General features: G+C 41.9%; 1 pseudogene; it reads right to left on the bottom strand.

The window, feature by feature from the left end:
• Positions 1-1,364: 1,364 nt before the first annotated feature.
• LOC105551519 lies at positions 1,365-18,139 on the bottom strand (annotated as a pseudogene).
• Positions 18,140-21,434: the final 3,295 nt, after the last annotated feature.

Below are 21,434 nucleotides of genomic sequence, written 5' to 3'. Positions count from 1 at the left end.
CTACAAGCTCCGCCTCCCGGGTTCACGCCATTCTCCTGCCTCAGCCTCCTGAGTAGCTGGGACTACAAGCGCCCACTACCACGCCTGGCTAATTTTTTTTTTTTAAGTAGAGACGGGGTTTCACCATGTTAGCCAGGATGGTCTCAATCTCCTGACCTCGTGATCTGCCCGCCTTGGCCGCCCAAAGTGCTGGGATTACAGGCGTCAGCCACCATGCCCGGCCTTTACCACCCATTTATAATATATTTGAGTCACTCATAGGAGTGAAACACTGTCAGCATTAATAGTTAGCAGCACTTTCAAAATACATTGTATTCTCCTGAATAGAAACCTTAACTATTCAATTAGTCCAGTAATTCCAAATGATCTTACTACTTTTATACACAAGATGTGATCTTACAACATTTATGTAGCTAAATACTTACAGTTCCCATGGTTTTTGAGGATTCCCAAAAGACTTTAGGGGGTTCTCAAATGACTTTTAGGGGTTTAATTTTTTTCACAATCAAAGAAAGGAACAGTGTCATGACCATGAGTGTCAGACCAGCAGTTTAGTAAGATCCTCTTCATAGCTCCGTTCCCAGTGCATATGGAGATTGAATACAGTCCCCTCACTCTCAGTTCTTAGAAGAATTTGAGAGGGATAAGAACAATAACTACCTGTTTTGTTTAATAGCCTAAAAGTGAAAACAAATGTCAAAAAAATGCAGTCTAAAAAGAAATAGAAGTCAAATTCTTTCATCCCAGGATGTCTGAAAAGGAGAGACTCTATGGAGCATGAATGCAGAAAAGGAGTTATTCCTACTGGGAAAAAAAAAAAAAGAAATGAACTGTTGACACAGTCACTCAAGACCAGAGAAACAAGCACTGAGAGTAAGTAGCCTCAATTTCGTTGTCACCAGGAAGGCACACAGCAGAAAGCGTGGGACAAATCTGGGCTAGAGCCCTTAGCAGACTCAGGCTTCCAGGAGCTGTGGTTCAACAACCTTTGTGGGAATGGGGAGAACCAGAAGCCATCACCATCAAGTGGGAAAAAAGATGCAACAGCAACAACACAGCTGTCAAAAATCAGCTGGAGCTGAAGTTACACCCCGTTTGAAATCCACACTGTACTTGTTTTCCCATGAAGGGCTTGAGACTTGCAGAGACACGTTAAACATGTGTAGGTGACCTTCCTTTTGAAAGGCAGAGGAGGGCCTCTTCGGTAACTCTTTCTACTCATTTGTTTTCCTATCAGTTCACCATTTCAACTAGAAAAGAGGCTGCAAGCTTCCTCAGCTAACTTCTAATTTGGACACAACACAAATACTACATACACAATTGAATGAATGACCACATCTTCCTGGTTCTTCCATTGGGCAGGGTTAATATGCTTCTTTGGACTGAATAGGTGTGATCATGTTTGAGAAAAGTGTATAAACTTAAGGCAGGATTTTGTTAGTCTCTGTCCCAGAAAATTGGTGGAGAACTCCTCGGCTCTTGTATAATTCAGTGACTGGCTTTGCCACATCCTTGCTGTCTTAGCCTGGCAGCAACCGCTTCAGGTTTATCATCCTCCTACTGGACTAATGGTTCACCAGCGACGTCTTCAATCCCATGTCTATGAGATGGATTGAAGTCCATGTTATATACCCTTCCGCCAGGAGGGTGAATCCAACAGCAGCTGAAACGATGTTTAAGTGTTTCAAATGGAATCTTCAAACTGATTACTAGATCCACGTCACAGATTTTTGTCCAGGAATGTCCTAGGACATTTTTGTCGTAATGTCCTAGGAAACCCATCGAGGAGCCAGTGCTGGCCACGCCTATTCTCTAACTCGGACATCATTAGGTGTGTGATCACATGGTCTGGAACCAAAAGACTTTTTTCTATATACTGTTTTGCCATCTCACCAACTTCGGTGTTGGCCTTGATGTTCTCCCGCAAGAAGTGCCCGCTGGAGAGATCCTGGAAGCCAAAGTTCTGGGCGATCCTCTGGCACACAGTGCCCATGCCCGAGCCGGTGGGGGGGTGCGGGGGCGCGAGGATGACCGCGCGCAGGAGTTTGGAAGCCACAGCCTTCGCGAGGAGCGTGGCGGTCAAACATGCAGCCCAGACCGCGGCCCGGGAGGGAGCCCCGGGAATTTTGTTTCTAGGTCTCCTACCTCTAGTACCCTCCGCTTGTGCTGTTTTTTTGTTTGTTTGTTTGTTTGTTTGAGACGGAGTTTTCCTTTTGTGGCCCAGGCCTGAGTGCAGTAGCGCGATCTCGGCTCACTGCAACCTGCGCCTCCGGGGTTCAAGCGATTCTCCTGCTTCAGCCTCCCGAGTAGCTGGGATTATAGGCATGCGCCACCACGCCCAGATAATTTTTGTATTGTTAGTAGAGACTGGGTTTCACCATGTTGTCCAGGCTGGTCTGGAAATCCTGACTTCAGGTTATCCGCCCGCCTCTGTCTCCCAAAATGCTAGGATTACAGGTGTGAGCCACCGCGCCCGGCCTGAACAGTGCATTTTAAACAAGATCCCAAGTGATTCCTATGTACATTAACTCTAGAGAAGCACTCATCTAGAAATTTCCCAAATCTCCCTAATGAGAAGAATCACCTGGGAGGCTTGTTAAGTATGTAGATTATCCAGCATATTTCTTAGCAATTCTGATTCATTAAATCTAGCAATTTGAAAAATTACTCTGGGTTAGTCTCATACAGCAGATTCTTGAAGAACCTCATTCCATTATAATGTTGATGAGAAAAAAAATTGACACCCAGCTGGGGCCACTGCCTGTGTGGAGTTTGCACGTTCTCCCCATATATGCCTGGGTTTTCTCTGGGCGCTCCAGTTTCCTCCCATATCCCAAAAATGTCCACATGAGGTGAAGGGGCATGTCTCTACATGGTCCCGGTCTGAGTGAGTTTGTGTATGAATGTGCCCTGTGATGGGATGTCATCCTGTCCAGGGCTGGTTCCCGCCTTACATCCTGAACTGACAAGATAGGCATTAACCCTGAACTGGAATAAATGGGCTGGAAAATCAAAATAAATAAATACAAATTATTATAAAATAAAAACTGATGAGTGTACGATAATCATACAAATATACAACAGTAGATGATCTGAAAGCGCTCAGCAGACCCACTGTATTTGTGTGTGGGGGGTGTGTGTGTGTGTGTGTTTTAACTGCATGTGGTAAGAGCTGTTGCTTACATTTTTCATTTTGCAAACATTTCTTCCTTAATTTAACCCAGCACTACCACAACCACCTTCACTCACTGATTCACCAAAAATTGGGTAGGCTGGGCCTGGTGGCTCAAAGTGTAATCCTGACACTTTGGGAGGCCAAGGCAGGCAGATCACTTCAGCCCAGGAGTTTTAGACCAGCCTGGGCAACATGGCAAAACATGGTCTCTACAAAACAATACAAAAAATTAGCTAAGTGTGGTGGTGTGCACCTGTAGTCCCAGCTACTGGGGAGTCTGAGGTGAGAGGATCACCTGAGCCCAGAGAGGTCGAAGCTGTAGCGAGCCGTGATTGCATCATTGCACTTCAGCCTGGGGGACAGAGTGAGACCCCGTCTGAAAAACAACAAAAATTGGGTAAATCATTGTCTTGTTTTTATGAATCTTTCTTAAATGTATGCATAACTCACATTTATTTCGTTGTTTAATATTAGAAGTATTTTGGTCTTTATTTAGAAGTTTGAAGGTATGGCCAGGTGCGGTGGCTCATTCCTGTAATCCCACACTTTGGGAGGCCGAGGCGGGTGGATCACCTGAGGTCAGGAGTTCGAGACCAGCCTGGCCAATACAGTGAAACCCCCATCTCTACTAAAAATACAAAAAAAATTAGCCAAGTGTGGTGGCGGGTGCCTGTAATCCTAGCTACTCAGGAGGCTGAGGCAAGAGAATCGCTGGAACCCGGGAGGCGGAGGTTGCAGTGAGCCAAGATTGCACCACTGCACTCCAGCCTGGGGACAAAGTGAGACTCCAATTAAAAAAAAAAAAAAAAAAAGAAGCACATGCATATTAGTCTTGTCCACATTCTGATTCTCAAACCTGTGACTGTTATATGGGAAAACAGTCTTTGAAGATGTGATCAAGTGAAGGGTCCTGGGATAGGAAGATTATCCTGGATTATCTGGGCGGTCCCTAATTGCAATCACAAGTGTCCTTATAAGTGGGAGGCAGAGGGAGATTTGACTCCAAACAGAAGAGCAGAAAACAGAGTGCCCTGCCAGCACATTAATTTCAGCCCAGTGAAACTGACTTAGGATTTCTGCACTCCAGAATTGTGAGAGAATAAATATCTCTTGTTTCAAATCTGTAGTGTTTTGTTACAGAAACCTTAGGAATATGGATATGCATATGTTCTGCTTTACAAAATAATGCCAAACAATTTACAACCAAAATTGGCAAGTATTCACAATTAATGACATGTTAATGCTCTATATGAAATGATAGTTCAAGTGATGGTTCCAGAATTCCTATAGGGTGTAGGTGTAGGTTAGGAAAATTGTATTGAAGTTGTGTTTTCATAACACTTTAAAAAACTCTTGGGGGAAAAGCATCAAAGTTCTCTATCAGAGAATGTGGGTGGAAAGAGTAGGTCAGCATTGGTTGGCACACAAGTCATTACTTTTCAGGCTTGCTAATTAAACAGCTGGGCATGGTGGCATATACTAGTAATCCCAGACGCTCTGGAGGCTGAGGCAAGAGAATTGCTCGAACCCAGGAGGTGGAGGTTGCGGTGAGCCGAGATTGTGTCATTGCACCCCAGCATGGGCAACAAGAGTGAAACTTCATCTCAAAAAAAGAAAAAAAAAAGTTTCAAAGTGTTTTTGTGACCAGAAATGATCAGAACTTGACTCTTGTTTGTATCAATTAACCTATATGAAATTGGTGTTATTATAAGCCGTTTTGCCTAAAGTCAGTTTCCAAGAACCTACTGATGACGTTAAGTGAGGACTTCGTATTTGGGGAACGCTACTCTCAAAAATAATCAGTCTATAGCTGACAGAGCCTTCCTGTGGCAGCCTCTTCCTCCTTTGCATACAAATTTGTATTTTTCTTACAGTGCTTGTCATACCTGATCTATATTACAGTCATGATATAGCAGACGCCAGTATTCTCCATGTAGGATAAAAAAACTCAGAAAAATCAAGAATTATTTTTCAGTTATTTGTGTGCCCAAAAGAATGTAAAACAGGTCTTACCCTTAGTAGGGACTCAAACAATTCTTTGATTCAATTGATGATACTGATTAAAAATTAGCTGGGCGTGGTGGCGTGCGCCTGTAGTCCCAGCTACTTGAGAGGCTGAGGCAGGATGATTAAAAGGATGTGTTGTTATTTAGTAGTCCAGACAGTTGGGAAATATGAAGCCTGGAAAGATTATGACTTATTTAAAGAAGGAAGAACAAGAAATAAATTATGAACTCTGTGCCAGAAACCCTGTTAAGTTTCTTACATCCATTCTTTTCGATGAATAATAGATTGGAGATGTTAATTAACTTGCTTGCTCAAGATGACCTAGCAGGCCAGGCGCGGTGGCTCACGCCTGTAATCCCAGCACTTTGGGAGGCCGAGACGGGCGGATCATGAGGTCAGGAAATCGAGACCATCCTGCTAACACGGTGAAACCCCGTCTCTACTAAAAACACACACACACAAAAAACTAGCACGGCGAGGTGGCGGGCGCCTGTAGTCCCAGCTACTTGGGAGGCTGAGGCAGGAGAATGGCGTGAACCTGGGAGGCGGAGCTTGCAGTGAGCTGAGATCCGGCCACTGCACTCCAGCCTGGGTGACAGAGCGAGACTCTGTCTCAAAAAAAAAAAAAAAGATGACCTAGCAAAGTAGTTAGTGGAGCCGGGATTCAAAACCTGATCTATGTGGCCATATCATACCAGGGTACAAGAAATGGGTGGCAGAAATTACTGGGCAGAGAATGAATTGTGGAAGCAAGCGAAGCAGATATCAAGCATTTTTTTTTTAAAGAACAAACAAACAAAAGCATGCCATATGTCAGGTAACCAAGAGCTGGAGGCAGAAGAGTTTAGACCACAAAGCTACAATCTAGGACAATTTCATGGAAGGAAATCTAATATGCAAAAAAAAAAAAAAAAATGAGTGTGGTTTTAGGGACCTCAAAAGACCTATCTCTTGGCTAAGAGAAATGTACACATCCTCCCTTATTTGCCTCAACAACCTTCACCCTCCAAAATGAGGGTTGCTCTTATAGATGGGTCAAATACAAGAGCATGCAGTGAGTCAGGCTTTCTTGAGTAGATAAATGTTTTAATCCAACAGGCTATTGAGGTGAAACAGGACCACAGGCTGCTTTTCCTGGTGGGGAGCCCCATCATCTGCTGGTCTCTGCTTCACTAATTGGCTCCTTTCTGCCTTGTGTTTCCAAACAGTGGGTAAGGTAAAGACAGGGCAGTGCCCGGAGAATTCCCAGCCATCTCTCAGTGGTTTTCTTTTTCTCTTTACTGCTTTCTCTTCCATTTGGCTAGTGAAGTTATGCTATAGAGGCCATATTTGTGTTCCTCCAAAATTCAGCTGTTGAAACCCTAATCTGAATTGTGATGGTGTTAGGAGGTAAGACTTTTCTTTGGGAGGTGATTCGATCATAAGGATAGAGCCTTCATGAATGGGGTTAGTGTGCTTGTGAAAGACATCCCAGAGTCCCCTTGCTCCTTCTGCCATGAGAGGACTTAGCAAGAAGATGGTTCTCTATGACCCAGAAAATGGGCTCTCACCAGACACCAAATCCACTGGCACCTTGATCTTGGACTTCCCAGTCTCCAGAACAGTGAGAAATAAATATCTGTTATTTACAAGCCACCCAGTTAATAACCTTTAGTTTTAGCAGCCCAAAGGGACTAAGAGAGGTAAGATGGAGTCCAGTGGCCCCTCCTAAGAAGAGGTGTTCTCATTCATTTAGCAAACAAAGTGGGAATCACTTGCAAAAGTTTTACTCTCAGACTTTAAGACTCTGCTGGTCTGAAAGTCTTAGTATCCAATAGAGGGATACTTCCACCTAGAAACTTCTTCCGTTGAATTGAAACCTAAAACTGCTCGTTCTGCCATCAAAGCAACAAACATAGGAAGATGTCGCAGTTGACAGCCCTTGGTAGCTATAAAGGCAATGGAAACACAAAATGAGCTTACAGGAAGGAAATAATAAATGCCAGCTGTGTCTAGCTACGGAAATAAGAGCCACTGCCTTCATCTGTACTTAGTTGTTGTTAAAGTTATTATCGTTAGTGCATAAATGTCATGTTTTTCTTCCCCTTTCCCAGATATTATATATAGGGTGTGTTTTACACATCCAATATACACAAGTGGTTAAACACAAGTGGTTACATTTTACGAGTCGTAGTGGCAGAATGATGAGAAGTAACAGCCGAGCCAGGGGAAAAATGATCAGCAGTTTATTTTGAACCTGAGATGCAGCTTTTAACCTTGGGATGCCATAGCAGGGCTTGCCTTTGGTTGTAACCCTGTTAGGGTAAACCAGAGTATGTTTGTTATGCATGTAATAGTTGGCTTATGTTAGAAGGGGACCGAGAGTTTTCTTTCATGACCAGGAAACGATAGACTGTTCTGCACAATCATAAAGCCTTTCACAGTACTTGCTAGTTCCACTGTTCCGTTACTGCTTATTTGGGGGAGGGGGGCGGGAAGCACCCATAAGCTTGGAGAGGAAATGAATTTGGCTACCCTTATGGCCACAGATGATTAGACCAGTATACCCACTGGCGACTCTCCACAGCCGATGGTAACTGACCAATCAAAAAGATCCTCCCTGCTCAGAGAATTTGAAGTGAAGAGTTAAAAAACAGAAATAAAGACTACATAGACTATGGAAGAGGAGAGGAGAAAGTAGTTAGTACCTAGGCTGCCTCAAAACCCAAATGCTTTCCATTTCCAATCCATATGAATTCCTGCAACAAATCCCCTTTTTTTTTTTTTTTTTTGAGATGGAGTCTCACTCTGTCGCCCAGGCTGGAGTGCAGTGGCGCAATCTCAGTTCACTGCAACCTCTGCCTCTCAGGTTCAAGCAATTCTCCCTACTTCAGCCTCCCAAGTAGCTGGGATTACAGGTGCCTGCCACCGTGCCTGGCTAAATTTTGCATTTTTTAGTAGAGACAGGGTTTCACCCTGTTGGCCAGGCTTGTCTTCAAGTGATCCGCCTACCTCCGCCTCCCGCAGTGCTGGGATTACAGGCCTGAGCCACCACGCCTGGCCAATCCCTTTGTATTTTCAAGCAATTGTGAGTGAGTCTGTATACCTAGCTATGAAAGAGACCTAACATAATGCTGCTAAACACCTAGGTAATTTTTAAATGCAACATCTGATACATATGAAGAAACATTTGTAACATATGTACTTTGTAAAGCATAACAAAATAAACACAGAAGGAGCCACCACTCAACATAAAATCTGAAGCATCTCCAACTCTGTTGAAGTTACCTGGGTGCTCCTCTCTAATCCCACACCTCCAGCCTGCTCCATTTTCCACCAACCCAGGGGTGACCACTATTCTGAAATTTGTCTTTTTCATTGCCTTTCATTTAAAAGAAAATTGTGGTTTTGCTCCATTTTCATCCCTAGTCAATATTTGACATGTTTTGAGCTTTATAAAAACAGTATCATACCATATACACAATAAGTGAGGATTTGCTTTTTCACTCATCATTGTTTCTAATGCTTATTCATGTTGTCTGTTGCTATAGATAAATCATTTTCATTGGTGGATAAATTTCTGGTTATGTGAATATACCACCCTTTACTTATCCATTCAACTATCAATAGGCATCTGGGTGGTTTCCAGGCTATTTTGCATTTTGAGAAATTTACCTATGTACCTATGTACATTCTTGTACATGTTTCCTGGTACACTTAGGCAGAGGTATCTCCAGAGCACTTAATAGGAGTGGAATAGCTGATGTATTATGGTAGACTGATAATAGGTCCCCCAGATATGTCCACATTCCAGTTCTCAAACCTGTAACTGTTATATGGGAAAAGAGTCGTTGAAGATGTGATCAAGTGAAGGGTCCTGGGATAGGAAGATCATCCTGGATTATCTGGGCAGTCCCTAATTGCAATCACAAGTGTCCTTATAAGTGGGAGGCAGAGGGAGATTTGACTCCAAACAGAAGAGCAGAAAAAAGTGCCCTGCCAGCACATTAATTTCAACCCAGTGAAACTGACTTTGGATTTCTGGAGAGAAATTAATGACACGTCAATGCTCTATATGAAATGATAGTTTGAGTGATGGTTCCAGAATTCCTGTATAGGGTGTAGGTATAGGTTAGGAAAATTGTATTGAAGCTGTGTTTTCATAACACTTTAAAGAACTCTTGGGGGAAAAACATCAAAGGTCTCTATCAGAGAATGTGGGTGGAAAAAGTAGGTCAGCATTGGTTGGCACACTCACAAGTCATTACTTTTCAGGCTTGCTAATTAAACAGCCAGGTTCTCTGCTTGGTTATATTATTCTCTTGTTGGAGACCTCAAAGAGTCATCTTATTGACCCTAATTCAGGGAGGAATAATCACTTCTCAGATGCATTAATGGATTTTTAGTATCATTGGCATGCCAAATACTTACTAGAATGATTTCCTTATTTACGAAGGTATTTTTGTTATTAAATCAAGAGCAGATAGGAGTACTGCCCTGGCCTCTGCACCTTGCAGAAACAGCACTTGTTTTCATGACAGAACCCCCAACGACAGTTGAACTGGGGTTGAACGGAAGACAAGCCCTTTGTGTCCTTCTCTCCTTGCATATCTGATTTATTCAATACAGTTCATAACTCTCAATCTTGCCACACTTCCTGCATTGCTGCTGCTACTGACAGTGGGAACTCATAAGAGATGAAAGCATGAGAGTTTTTAAAATGTTGCCTTTCCAGCTAAAAATCAGGAGAAGAAAGGTATATCAGTGTTCTATTGCTGCTACAACGAATTACCCCACCAACTTGGTTTTTCAAAAACAATACAAAGTGTCTGGGTGTGCTGGCTCATACCCGAAATCCCAACACTCTAGGAGGTCAAGGTGGGAGTATCACTTGAGCCTAGGAGTTCAAGACTAGCCTGGACAACACAGGGAAACCCCATCTGTACAAACAATAATAAAACAAAAATAGCCAAGCACTGTGGCACGTACCTGTGGTTCCAGCTACTTGGGATACTGAGGCAGGAGAATTGTCTGAGTGCAGAAGGTTGAGGCTGCCATGATCTTGCCACTGTACTTCAGCCTGGGTGACAGAGTGAGATCCTGCCCTCCCTGCTGCCTAAAAAAATACAAATTCATTATCTTACAGTTCTGTAAATCAGACATCCCATATGTTTTTCACTGGGCTTAAATCAAGGCCTTGGCAGGATTGCGTTCCTTTTAGGAGGATCTAGGGGAGAATCTGTTTCTTTGCCTTCTCTGACTTCAAAGACTGCCCTCATTCCATGGCTCATTATTCTCTCTTCCATCTTCAAAGCCAGCAATGTGGCATTTCTCTAACTATTCTTCCACAGTCACATCTCCCTCCTACCACATTGGGAGAGGTTCTCCAATTTTAAGGACGCATGTGATTTTGAATAGGACTCACCCAGGTATCCCAGCATAATTTCCCCTTCTCAGGGCCCTTAATTTAATCACATCTGCAAAGTCCCTTTCCTTACAAAGTAACATATTCACAGGTTCTAGTAATTAGGACATTAGGACATGGATGTCTTTGGGGGACCATTATTCTGCTTACCACAGGTTTGTTTGAAGAGGGAAATGCAATGACAAATTTGATGCTTACTTAACTGCTGGTGTTATAGACGTATAAGCCATATAAATTTAAACATAATGTTTAGAAAGCGCATTAGAACACTGTAAAGCACAACATATAAATCAATTTTATATACAACTCAAATTACTAATGGAATTATACACTATGTACTCAATATCGATGGAATGTCTTTAATTTTTTTTTCTTTAAGACACAGGGTCTTGCTCTGTCGCCCAGGCTGGAGATGCAATGGTACAATCATAGCTCACCATAACCTCGAACTCCTGGGCTCAAGTGATCCTCCTGCCTCAGCCTCCCAAAGTGCTGAGATTAAGGTGTGAGCCACTAGGCTCAGCTGAAATGTCTAAATATCAATGGAATTATATAGTATGTACTTCTTTCACTCAACATCACTTTTGTGAGATCCATTGATTTGTTGCATGTGGCTGTAAATTATTTATTCTCGTTGTTGTAGAGTTTTCTATATCTTATGAATATGCCACAATTTATTCATCAGTTTTCGTTTTTTTAGTTTGTTTTGTTTTTTTGAGATAGGGTCTTGCTCTGTCACCCAGGCTGCAGTACAGTGGGACAATGTCAGCTCACTACAACCTCTGCCTCATGATCCTCCCACCTCAGCCCCCCAAGCAGCTGTGACTACAGGTGCACATTAATGCAATTAGCTAATTTTTGTATTTTTTGTAGAGATGAGATTTCTCCATGTTTCCCAGGCTGGTCTCAAACTCCTGGACTCACGCAATCCTCCCACCATGGCCTCCCAAAGTGCTAGGATTACAGGTGTGAGCCACTGTGCCCAGCCCCATTCTGTTTTTTATGGACACTTGGATAGTCTCCAAGTTTGGGGCAATTATGCATTGTACTGTTATACACATTGTTGTCCATGTCTTTTGATGAACATATGAACACATTTCTATTGCATTACATTTGGAAGTGGTATTTCTGGGTCATAAAGTGTGGATATGTTCAGCTTTACTGGATGTTACCAAACAATTTTCTAAAGTGTTTGTACCACTCCTACCAGCAATGTATGAGGATTGCAGTTACTCTACATCGTCACCAGTACTTTTTCTCTATAGATATTCTGGTGGATATTTAGAGGGATTTAATTATGGCTCTGGTTTGCATTTCCCTAATAACTAATGAAGCTGAGCATCCTTTACTATATTAGTCACTAAGATAGCCTCTTTTATGCAATATCTGTTCAACTATTTTGTGCATTTTTCTATTTAGTTGTTTGTCTTTTTCTTAGAGGATTTTTCTTTTTTAGAATAAAATACCTAGGAATACAACTTACAAGGGATGTGAAGGACCTCTTCAAGGAGAACTACAAACCACTGCTCAAGGAAATAAGAGAGGACACAAACAAAAGAAAAAACATTCCATGCTCATGAATAGGAAGAATCAATATCGTGAAAATGGCCATACTGCCAAAAGTAATTTATGGATTCAATGCTATCCCTATCAAGCTAACATTGACTTTCTCTACAGAATTTTAAAAAGCTACTTTAAATTTTATATGGAACCAAATAAGAGCTCATATAACCAAGATAATCCTAAACAAAAAGAACAAAGCTGAAGGCATCACCCTACTGACTTCAAACTATACTACAAGGCTACAGTAACCAAAACAGCATGGTACTGGTACCAAAACAGATATATACACCAATGGAACAGAATGGAGGCCTCAAAAGTAACGCCACACATCTACAACCATCTGATCTTTGATAAAGTTGACAAAAACAAGCAATGGGGAAAGGATTCCCTATTTAGTAAATGGTGTTGGGAAAACTGGCTAGCCATATGCAGAAAACTGAAACTGGGCCCCTTCCTTACACCTTATACAAAAATTAACTCAAGATGGATTAAAGACTTAAACATAAGACCTAAACCTTAAAAACCCTAGAAGAAAACCTAGGCAATACCATTCAGGACATAGGTATGTGCATAGACTTTATGACTAAAATATGAAAAGCAATGGCAACAAAAGCCAAAATTTACAAATAGGATCTAATTAAACTAAAGAGCTTCTGCACAGCAAAATAAACTATCATCAGAGTGAACAGGCAACATACAGAATGGGAGAAAATTTTTGCAATCTATCCATCTGACAAAGGGCTAATTTCCAGAATCTACAAGGAACTTAAACAAATTTACAACAAAAAAATAAACAACTCTATCAAAAAGTGGCCAAAGGATATGAACAGACACTTTTCAAAAGAAGATATTTATGCAGCCAACAAACATATGAAAAAAAAAAAGCTCATCACTTGTCATTAGAGAAATGCAAATCAAAACCACAGTGAGATACCATCTCACCCCAGTTAGAATGGTGATCATTAAAAAGTCAGGGAACAACAGATGCTGGAGAGGATGTGGAGAAATAGGAACACTTTTACACTGTTGGTGGGAGTGTAAATTATTTCAACCATTGTGGAAGACAGTGTAGCAAAAAAGATCTAGAAGCAGAAATACCATTTGACCCAGCAATCCCATTACTGAGTATATACCCAAAGGATTATAAATCCTTCTACTATAAAGACACATGCACATGTATGTTTATTGCAGCAGTATTCACAACAGCAAAGACTTGGAACTACCCCAAATGCCCATCAATGATAGACTGGATAAAGAAAATGTGGCAGATATACACCATGGAATACTATGCAGCCATAAAGAAGGATGAGTTCATGTCCTTTGCAGGGACATGGATGAAGCTGGAAACCATCATTCTCAGCAACTAACACAGGAACAGAAAACCAAACATTGCATGTTCTCACTCTTAAGTGGGAGTTGAACAATGAGAACACATGAACACAGGGAGGGGAACGTCACACACCAGGACCTGTCAGGAGGTGGGGGCTAAAGGAGGGATAGCATTAGAAGAAATACCTAATGTAGATGATGAGTTGATGGGTGCAGCAAACTACCACGGCATGTGTATACCTATGTAGCAAACCCGAACATTCTGCACATGTATCCCACAACTTAAAGTGCAATTTAAAAAAAAAAAAAGAAGGGCAGGTGCAGTGGCTCACACCTGTGATCCCAGCACCTTGGGAGGCCGAGGTGGGCAGATCACAAGGTCAGGAGGCTGACCATTCTGGCCAACATGGTGAAACCCCATCTCTACTAAAAATAAAAAAATTAGCTGGGCGTGGCTGAACATGCCTGTAATCCCAGCTACTCGGAATGCTGAGGCAGGAGAATCACTTGAACCCGGGAGGTGGAGGTTGCAGTGAGCCGAGATTGCGCCACTGCACTGCAGCCTGGTGACAGAGCTAGACTCTGTCTCAAAGAACAAAACAAAATAAAACAAAAACAAAAAAACAAAAAAAGAATACTCAGAGAAATTCCAAATCTTATTTATATCCTATTTATATATAGGATTTGGAACTATATATTTTTTTAAAAACTTCTATTTTCCAATGAGTTGTTGCTAGCATACAGGTATGCTACTGATTTTCTCTATTTAATATGTATTAAATTTTCATTTTTCTGGCCTTTCTAAGTTTTCTAATTATAAAATTTATAGAAGTGGAAAGAAAAAACAATCACATTAAAAAGTGGGCAAAAGACATTTCCCAAAAGAAGACATACAAGTGGTCAATGAACATATGAAAAGAATGCTCAACATCAGTAATTATCAGAGAAAAGAAAATCAAAACCACAGTAAGATACCATCTCACACCAGTCAGAATGGCCATTATTAAAAAATCAGAAAACAACAGATGCCGGTGAGGCTGCAGAGAAAAGGGAACTCTTATATACCGTTGATGGAAGTGTAAATTAGTTTAGCCACTGTGGAAAGCAGTTTGGAGATTTCTTTTTTTTTTTTTTTTTTTGAGATGGAGTTTCACTCTTTGTTGCCCAGGCTGGAGTACAGTGGTGCGATCTCGGCTCACTGCAACCTCCGCCTCCTGGGTTCAAGTGATTCTCCTGTCTCAGCCTCCCGAGTAGCTGGGATTACAGGCACCCGCTACCACGCCTGGCTAATTTTTGCATTTTTAGTAGAGACGGGGTTTCACCATGTTGGCCAGGCTGGTCTTGAACTCCTGACCTCAGGTGATCCACCCGCCTCGGCCTCCCAAAGTGCTGAGATTACAAGCGTGAGCCACCACGACTGACCAGAGATTTCTTAAAGAACTTTAAATGAACTACCATTCAATCCAGGAATCTCATTACTGGGTATGTATCCAAAAGAAAACAAATCATTCTACCAAAAAGACATATACACTCGGCCAGGCACATTGGCTCACACCTGTAATCCCAGCACTTTGGGAGGCTGAGGCGGGTGGATCACCTAAGATTAGGAGTTTGAGACCAGCCTAGCCAATATGGTGAAGCCCCACCTCTACTAAAAGTACAAAATTAGCTGGGCGCGGTGGTGGGCGCCTGTAATCCCAGTTACTCGGGAGGCTGAGGTAGGAGAATCACTTGAACCTGGGAGGTGGAGGTTGCAGTGAACCAAGATTGCACCATTGCACTCCAGCCTGGGCAACGAGAGCAAAACTCCATCTAAAAAAACCAAAAAACCAAAAAAGCAAAAAACAAAAAACCAAAAACAAACAAAAAAGACGTATACTCTCATATGCTCATCACAGCACTGTTCATGATAGCAAAGACAGGAATCAACCTAGTTGCCCTTCAGCAGTGGGTTGGATAAAGAAAATGTGGCACATATACACCATGGAATACTATGCAACCGTAAAAAGAATGAAATCATGTCCTTTGCAGGAACGTGGATGAAGCTGGAAGCCATTATTCTAAGTGAATTAATGCAGGAACAGAAAACCAATATGGTGAAACCCCATCTCTACTAAAAGTACAAAAATTAGGTGGGCGTGGTGGCAGGCACCTGTAATCCCAGTTACTCAGGAGGCTGAGGTGAGATAATCGCTTGAACTGGGGAGGCGGAGGTTGCTGTGGCTGAGAACGCGCCATTGCGCTCCAGCCTGGACAACAAGAGCGAAACTCCATCTCAAAATAAATAAATAAATAAAAATAAAATAAAACAAAAACAACAAAAAGAGACTTACTCTATGATCTATTTTTTTTTCTTTCTTTTTTTTTTTTTTTTGAGACGGAGTCTCCCCCTGCAACGTGGGATATGATACTCCCAAGACGGGTGGGCAGCTGCAGCGAGATGCAGCTCCCAGTCAGCCATGAGACCAGGAGGATAAACAACCCAAACTCTACAGTGTACTGTGTGGATGCCCAAGTGCCTATTTTCCAGCCTCATCAGAAGAGAGATAAATTGATGACCCTGCCACTGCAGCATCTTCATTATGCAGCAATTCATTTTAGTTCAATGCTTTAAACATTCTTCAGGCTCCATATGCTTTCAGCATGTATGTTAATGGTGAGTGCCCATGTATAACCATTCTGTTTTTTGAGCTCAGTATTCAATAAATTACATGAGATATTTAACACTTCATTAAAAAGTAGGCTTTGTGTTAGATGAGTTTGCCTACAGGCTCATGTAAGTGTTCTGAGCACGTTTAAGGTAGCCCAGGCTAAGCTATGGTGTTCAGTGGGTTAAATGTATTAAATACATTTTCCACGTATGATATTTTCAATTTATGATTTATTGCAACATAAACCTATCATAAATCAAGGAGCATCTGTACTGAGGAAAAGATAGGGCTGAAGAAGTGGGGCTCTGAGCCCTGATCTGGCTTGAAGCAAAGCAGATTTTTCCTTAGTGTTTTACATATTAGGTTTCTATATACAACTTTATTTGAATAAAGGGTTCCACTTTTTCATTTTTACAATCCTGAATTCTGGGCAATGCCTTACATAGAACAAATTTATAAAAACTTCCATGGGCTGGGCGCGGTGGCTCACACCTGTAATCCTAGCACTTTGGGGGACTGAGGTGGGCGCATCACCTGAGGTCAGGGGTTCGAGACCAGCCTGACCAACATGGCGAAACCCCATCTCTACCAAAAATACAAAATTAGCTGGGCGTGGTGACACACGCCTGTAATCCCAGCTACTTGGGAGGCTGAGGCAGGAGAATCACTTGAACCTGAGAGGCAGAGGTTGCAGTGAGCCAAGATCGTGCCATTGCACTCCAACCTGGGCCACAAAGCAAAACTCCATCTCAAAAACAAAAACAAAAACAAAACAAACAAAAAACAACCTCCCAAAATTGTAAGGTCTAATATGTTTGATGTTTCTAGGAAGCAGATTTTGTTGTTGTTGTTGTTGTTGTTGTTGTTTTTGAGACAGGGTTTCACTCTGTCATCCAGGCTGGAATGCAATGGCATAATCATGGCACACTGCAGCCTCAACCTCCTGGGCTTAAGCAATCCTCCTGCGTCAGCTTCCCAAATAGCTGGGACTACAGGCACGTGCCACCACACCAGGCTAATGTTTAAAAAATTATTTTTATTAACACAGGATTTTGCTATGTTACCCAGGCTTGTTATGAACTCCTGGACTCAAGTGATCCTCCCGTCTCAGCCTCCTAAAGTGCTAGGATTACAGGCTGAGCCATTGCACCTACACAGAAGCAGATTCTTCTTTTCTTTCCTTTTCTTTTCTTCTCTTTTCTTTTATTTTCTTTTTCTTTTCTTTCCTTTCCTTTTCTTTTCTTTGAGATGTAGTCTCACTCTGTTGCCCAGGCTGAGGTGCAGTGGCACAATCTCAACTCACTGCAACCTCTGCCTCTCATGCTCAAGTGATTCTCAAGCCTCAGCCTCCTGAGTAGCTGGGATTACAGATGCATGCCACCACACCCAGCTAATTTTTATTTTTTATTTTTTTGAGATGGAATTTCGCTCTTGTTGCCCAGGCTGGAGTCCAATGGCACGATCTTGGCTCACTGCAACCTCCGCCTCCTGGGTTCAAGTGATTCTCCTACCTCAGCCTCTGAGTAGCTGGGATTACAAGCATTAGCCACCATGCCCAGCCTATTTTTTGTATTTTTAGTAGAGACGGGGTTTCACCATATTGGCCAGGCTGGTCTGGAACTCCTGACCTCAAGTGATCCACCCACCTCGGTCTCTCAAAATGCTGGGATTACAGGTTTAGGCCACTGTGCCTGGCCTAGTTTTTGTATTTTTTATTTGAGACTGGGTTTCTCCTTGTTGACCAGGCTGGTTTCGAACTTCCAGTCTCAAGTGATCTGCCCGCCTGGGCCTCCCAAAGTGCTGGGATTACAGGCTGAGTCACCACGCCCAGGCCAGAAGTGGATCAAGGTGTGATTTAAGGCAGCTTGGAGACATGTTGAAACAGGCTCATTAGTCTGCATTTTAACTACAGGTTTTTTTGATGATGATGGTCTTACAGCTGTCATCAGACATGTCTCCAGGAACAATGTATGCATAAACAAAGGAATGAGAAACGATGTTAGCAAACATTGTGATCAGAAAACACTGTGGTTTCCCGATCTGCTAATGAACTATTTTAGTCAGAAACCTCCTGATGGTCTGATATGGCCGTTTTTTTAAAAATATTTTTTCACTGAAATATACAGCTTAAGTGATTTGAATTTGCTATCAAGAAACAATTTTTCATCTTTGAAATATTGGTTTATTTTCTTGGTGAAATTATGGAATGTGACTCTTTCATCTACTTTTACCTTTTTTATCTTTTTTCTATCTTTACAAATATTTTGCAATATTTAAAATCACTTAGATATTTGTCTCCAGCAAGACACATTTTTAAGCCAAATTGAGTCCCATTCGGGATGTGTTTAAAGCCACTAGTGTTTAGTAGCCTTAACACAGCCACTAGTTTTACCAGCTAAAAACAGTGAGGGAAAAGTGTCTCATGTATACTGTTTGCAGGATTAGTAAAGTTCTAATGACTTGGCCGGGTGTGGTGGCTCACGCCTATAATCCCAGCACTTTGGGAAGCTGAGGCTGGCAGATCACAAGGTCAGGAGATCGAGACCATCCTGGCTAACACGGTGAAACCCGCCTCTATCACAAAGAAACTGTGATTTTATATATATATATATATATATATATATATATATATATATATATATACACACACATACACACACACATATTATATATATATAATCCACTCATTGATTGATGGGCATTTGGGTTGATTCCACAATTTTGCAATTGCAAACTGCTGCTATAAATATGCATGTGTAAGTATCTTTTCCTTTTTCTTTTTTTCCAAGACAGAGTCTTGCTCTGTTGCCCAGAGCTGGAGTACAGTGGCACAATCTCAGCTCATTGCAACCTCTGCTTCCTGGATTCAAGGGATTCTCCTGCCTCAGCCTCTCGAGTAACTGGGATTACAGGTGCCCGCCACCACACCCAGCTAATTTTTGTATTTTTCGTAGAGACAGGGTTTCACCATATTGGCCAGGCTGGTCTCGAATTCCTGACCTCAGGTGATCTGCCCACCTCAGCCTCCCAAATTTCTGGGAGGTCTGAATTACAGGTATGAATCACCACACCCGGCTGCAAGTATCTTTTTCATATAATGACTTCTTTTCCTCTGGGTAGATACCCAGTAGTGGGAATGCTGGATCAAATGGTAGTTCTATGGAGTCCATTTTAAACAGGCGATACATTTGGCAGGTTTCCAGAGCATTAGCATCTTGTGGCAATAGGTCCATCCAACCCTGTGACATCAGCTTATTTCTCAGAAGACCTCACAGCTTAGTGTTTCTCAGAAATGTCGGCCATCCAATGCAAAGATGTGGACATCAGGTCCTCACCTCAGAGATTCCTTTTCTGGTAAACTCTCTTGCGGGCAGATTTTAATATGCCAAGAAAACTTCTGCAATGGTCTTCTGTTGCCCTGGAATTTGAATTATTAGATCGTAATCCATAAATGGTAACTACACTCAAGAGACTCCTGCTAGGAGCCTTGTTTTCTTGGCACCCACAACCCTTTGCTGATTTTCCACCTTTCTAACAAAGGAGGGATGAGAGGAAAGAACAAAGCCGCCAAGCCAAAATCCTAAATCAACAACAGAGACCATGGCAGGCGGGATTCGCCGCAAAACCAGAAAGACAACCACATATATGCCATTTGAGTTACCAAATAGCACTATCATTTTGCAAGGAGCTTGCTAATGGAAACTGTTTCATCGATGAAAAATCATCAAATGTCTTCAGTTCTTTGCTGGGTAAAACTCATGTTTTTTATTGGTATGCCCTAAGGCTTTGTGGCAAGGGTTGCAGAATACATAAATAAAGTCATTTCATGACATAAAATCTTTCCAAATGCCAAAATTAGGAAAGGAAAGAAAAGTTGATTCAAATGCCACAGAGACAAAAATGTGTTTTTCTGGGACAAAGGAAAATGAATGATTTAAGTTCATGGCAATTTTTAGTCTCATTTGTGCACACATATAAATAATCCTTTTTTAAAAGTTTTATTCAGCACTTGGGTACAAGTACATGTTGTACCCAGGAAGTTCAAATGATGATTATCATTATTAATACCCTTGTTTTCCTTGCTTGCTCATTGCCAAATAAAACAACTAATTAAACACAAACTGCTGTAGTAAAATGACCAGGAGTACAAGTGTCCTAGATAGAAAAGGCCTGGTCAGCATTTCTATTTCCTACAAGGAAGGCCTCTTCACTTGTAAAGATGGGCTCTCGGAGAAAGTTAACACAATATATCGCAGTGACAACTTTCCCATTTCACAGGCAAAAGAATGTCTCACATTTCCTTGACTATGATGGAAACAGGGACAAACACTCCTTAGGTGGTTACCTGCTCAGCAGGGAAAATAAAAAGAGACTCTGAGGGATGCTAAAAAATATTAATTTGCCATTAAAAGTAATTATAAAAAACGCAATTACTTTTGCACCAACCTAATACTATCTCAGAGACTGTGTTTTCTCTCTGGAAATACAGCCTCTATGCAGGGTCAGGTGTGGTTTTGTGTTGTTTTCTCTGGGGTTTTTTTGCACAGAGTCCTCCTATCTTTGTAGACAATTCTCAGTCAGTTTTGAGACAGGAGACTGGAGTGGGGATGCTTTAGTCCCAGAGGTATGCAGTTTTCAGCGAAAGTGGCCAAAGGAATGTCCCAACCAGACATTTCTACCAATGAGGCAAGCTAAGGGATTCTTACTAATTTTTTGGAATTTCACTGAGCTGTGGAAGGAAGAAATGAGTATGGTTTCCTTTTTTTTTTTTCTTTCTTTTTTTCTTAAACCTGAAACAGGAGCAGGATTGTAGCTGTCACAAGCTGACTAAATATTTTTTTGCAGCACCGAAGGCTTTAAAATCCTTGGAGCACTTGTGAGAACTAATGTTTATGTTGGGACCTTTACATTAATTGAGGGGTGTGGGTGTGTGCGCGCGCGTGTGTGTGTGTGTGTGTACACGAGCTCCATATGCACAGTGCCAACCATCTGCCCGTGGCTCCACATCTGAGGAGGGTGGCAAGAGCGAATCATTCTCTCCATGGTCTGGAATAACTTAACCCTGCAGAGAAATAGGCTTCAGTTCAACAGTCAAAAAATGGAAGAATCAGAATGAGGTTTGCAGCAAGCCCAAGAATGCCCTTGACATTCAAACCACGCACCCTAGCCTCCCTGACTACCAGACCTGTAATTCTACTCTCTCTACCCTGTCTGTGCAAGTTCTGTGCAGTGTCGGAATTTAGACTGTAGGCTTCAAAACTCTGTGAGATTTTATTTCTTGGAGATAAGCCTAAGACCCAGTTGC

The sequence above is a fragment of the Mandrillus leucophaeus genome, unplaced genomic scaffold (assembly GCF_000951045.1).
Source record: "Mandrillus leucophaeus isolate KB7577 unplaced genomic scaffold, Mleu.le_1.0 Scaffold523, whole genome shotgun sequence".
In the NCBI taxonomy this organism is placed as follows: domain Eukaryota; kingdom Metazoa; phylum Chordata; class Mammalia; order Primates; family Cercopithecidae; genus Mandrillus; species Mandrillus leucophaeus.
This window is presented reverse-complemented; position numbering and strand designations above follow the sequence as displayed.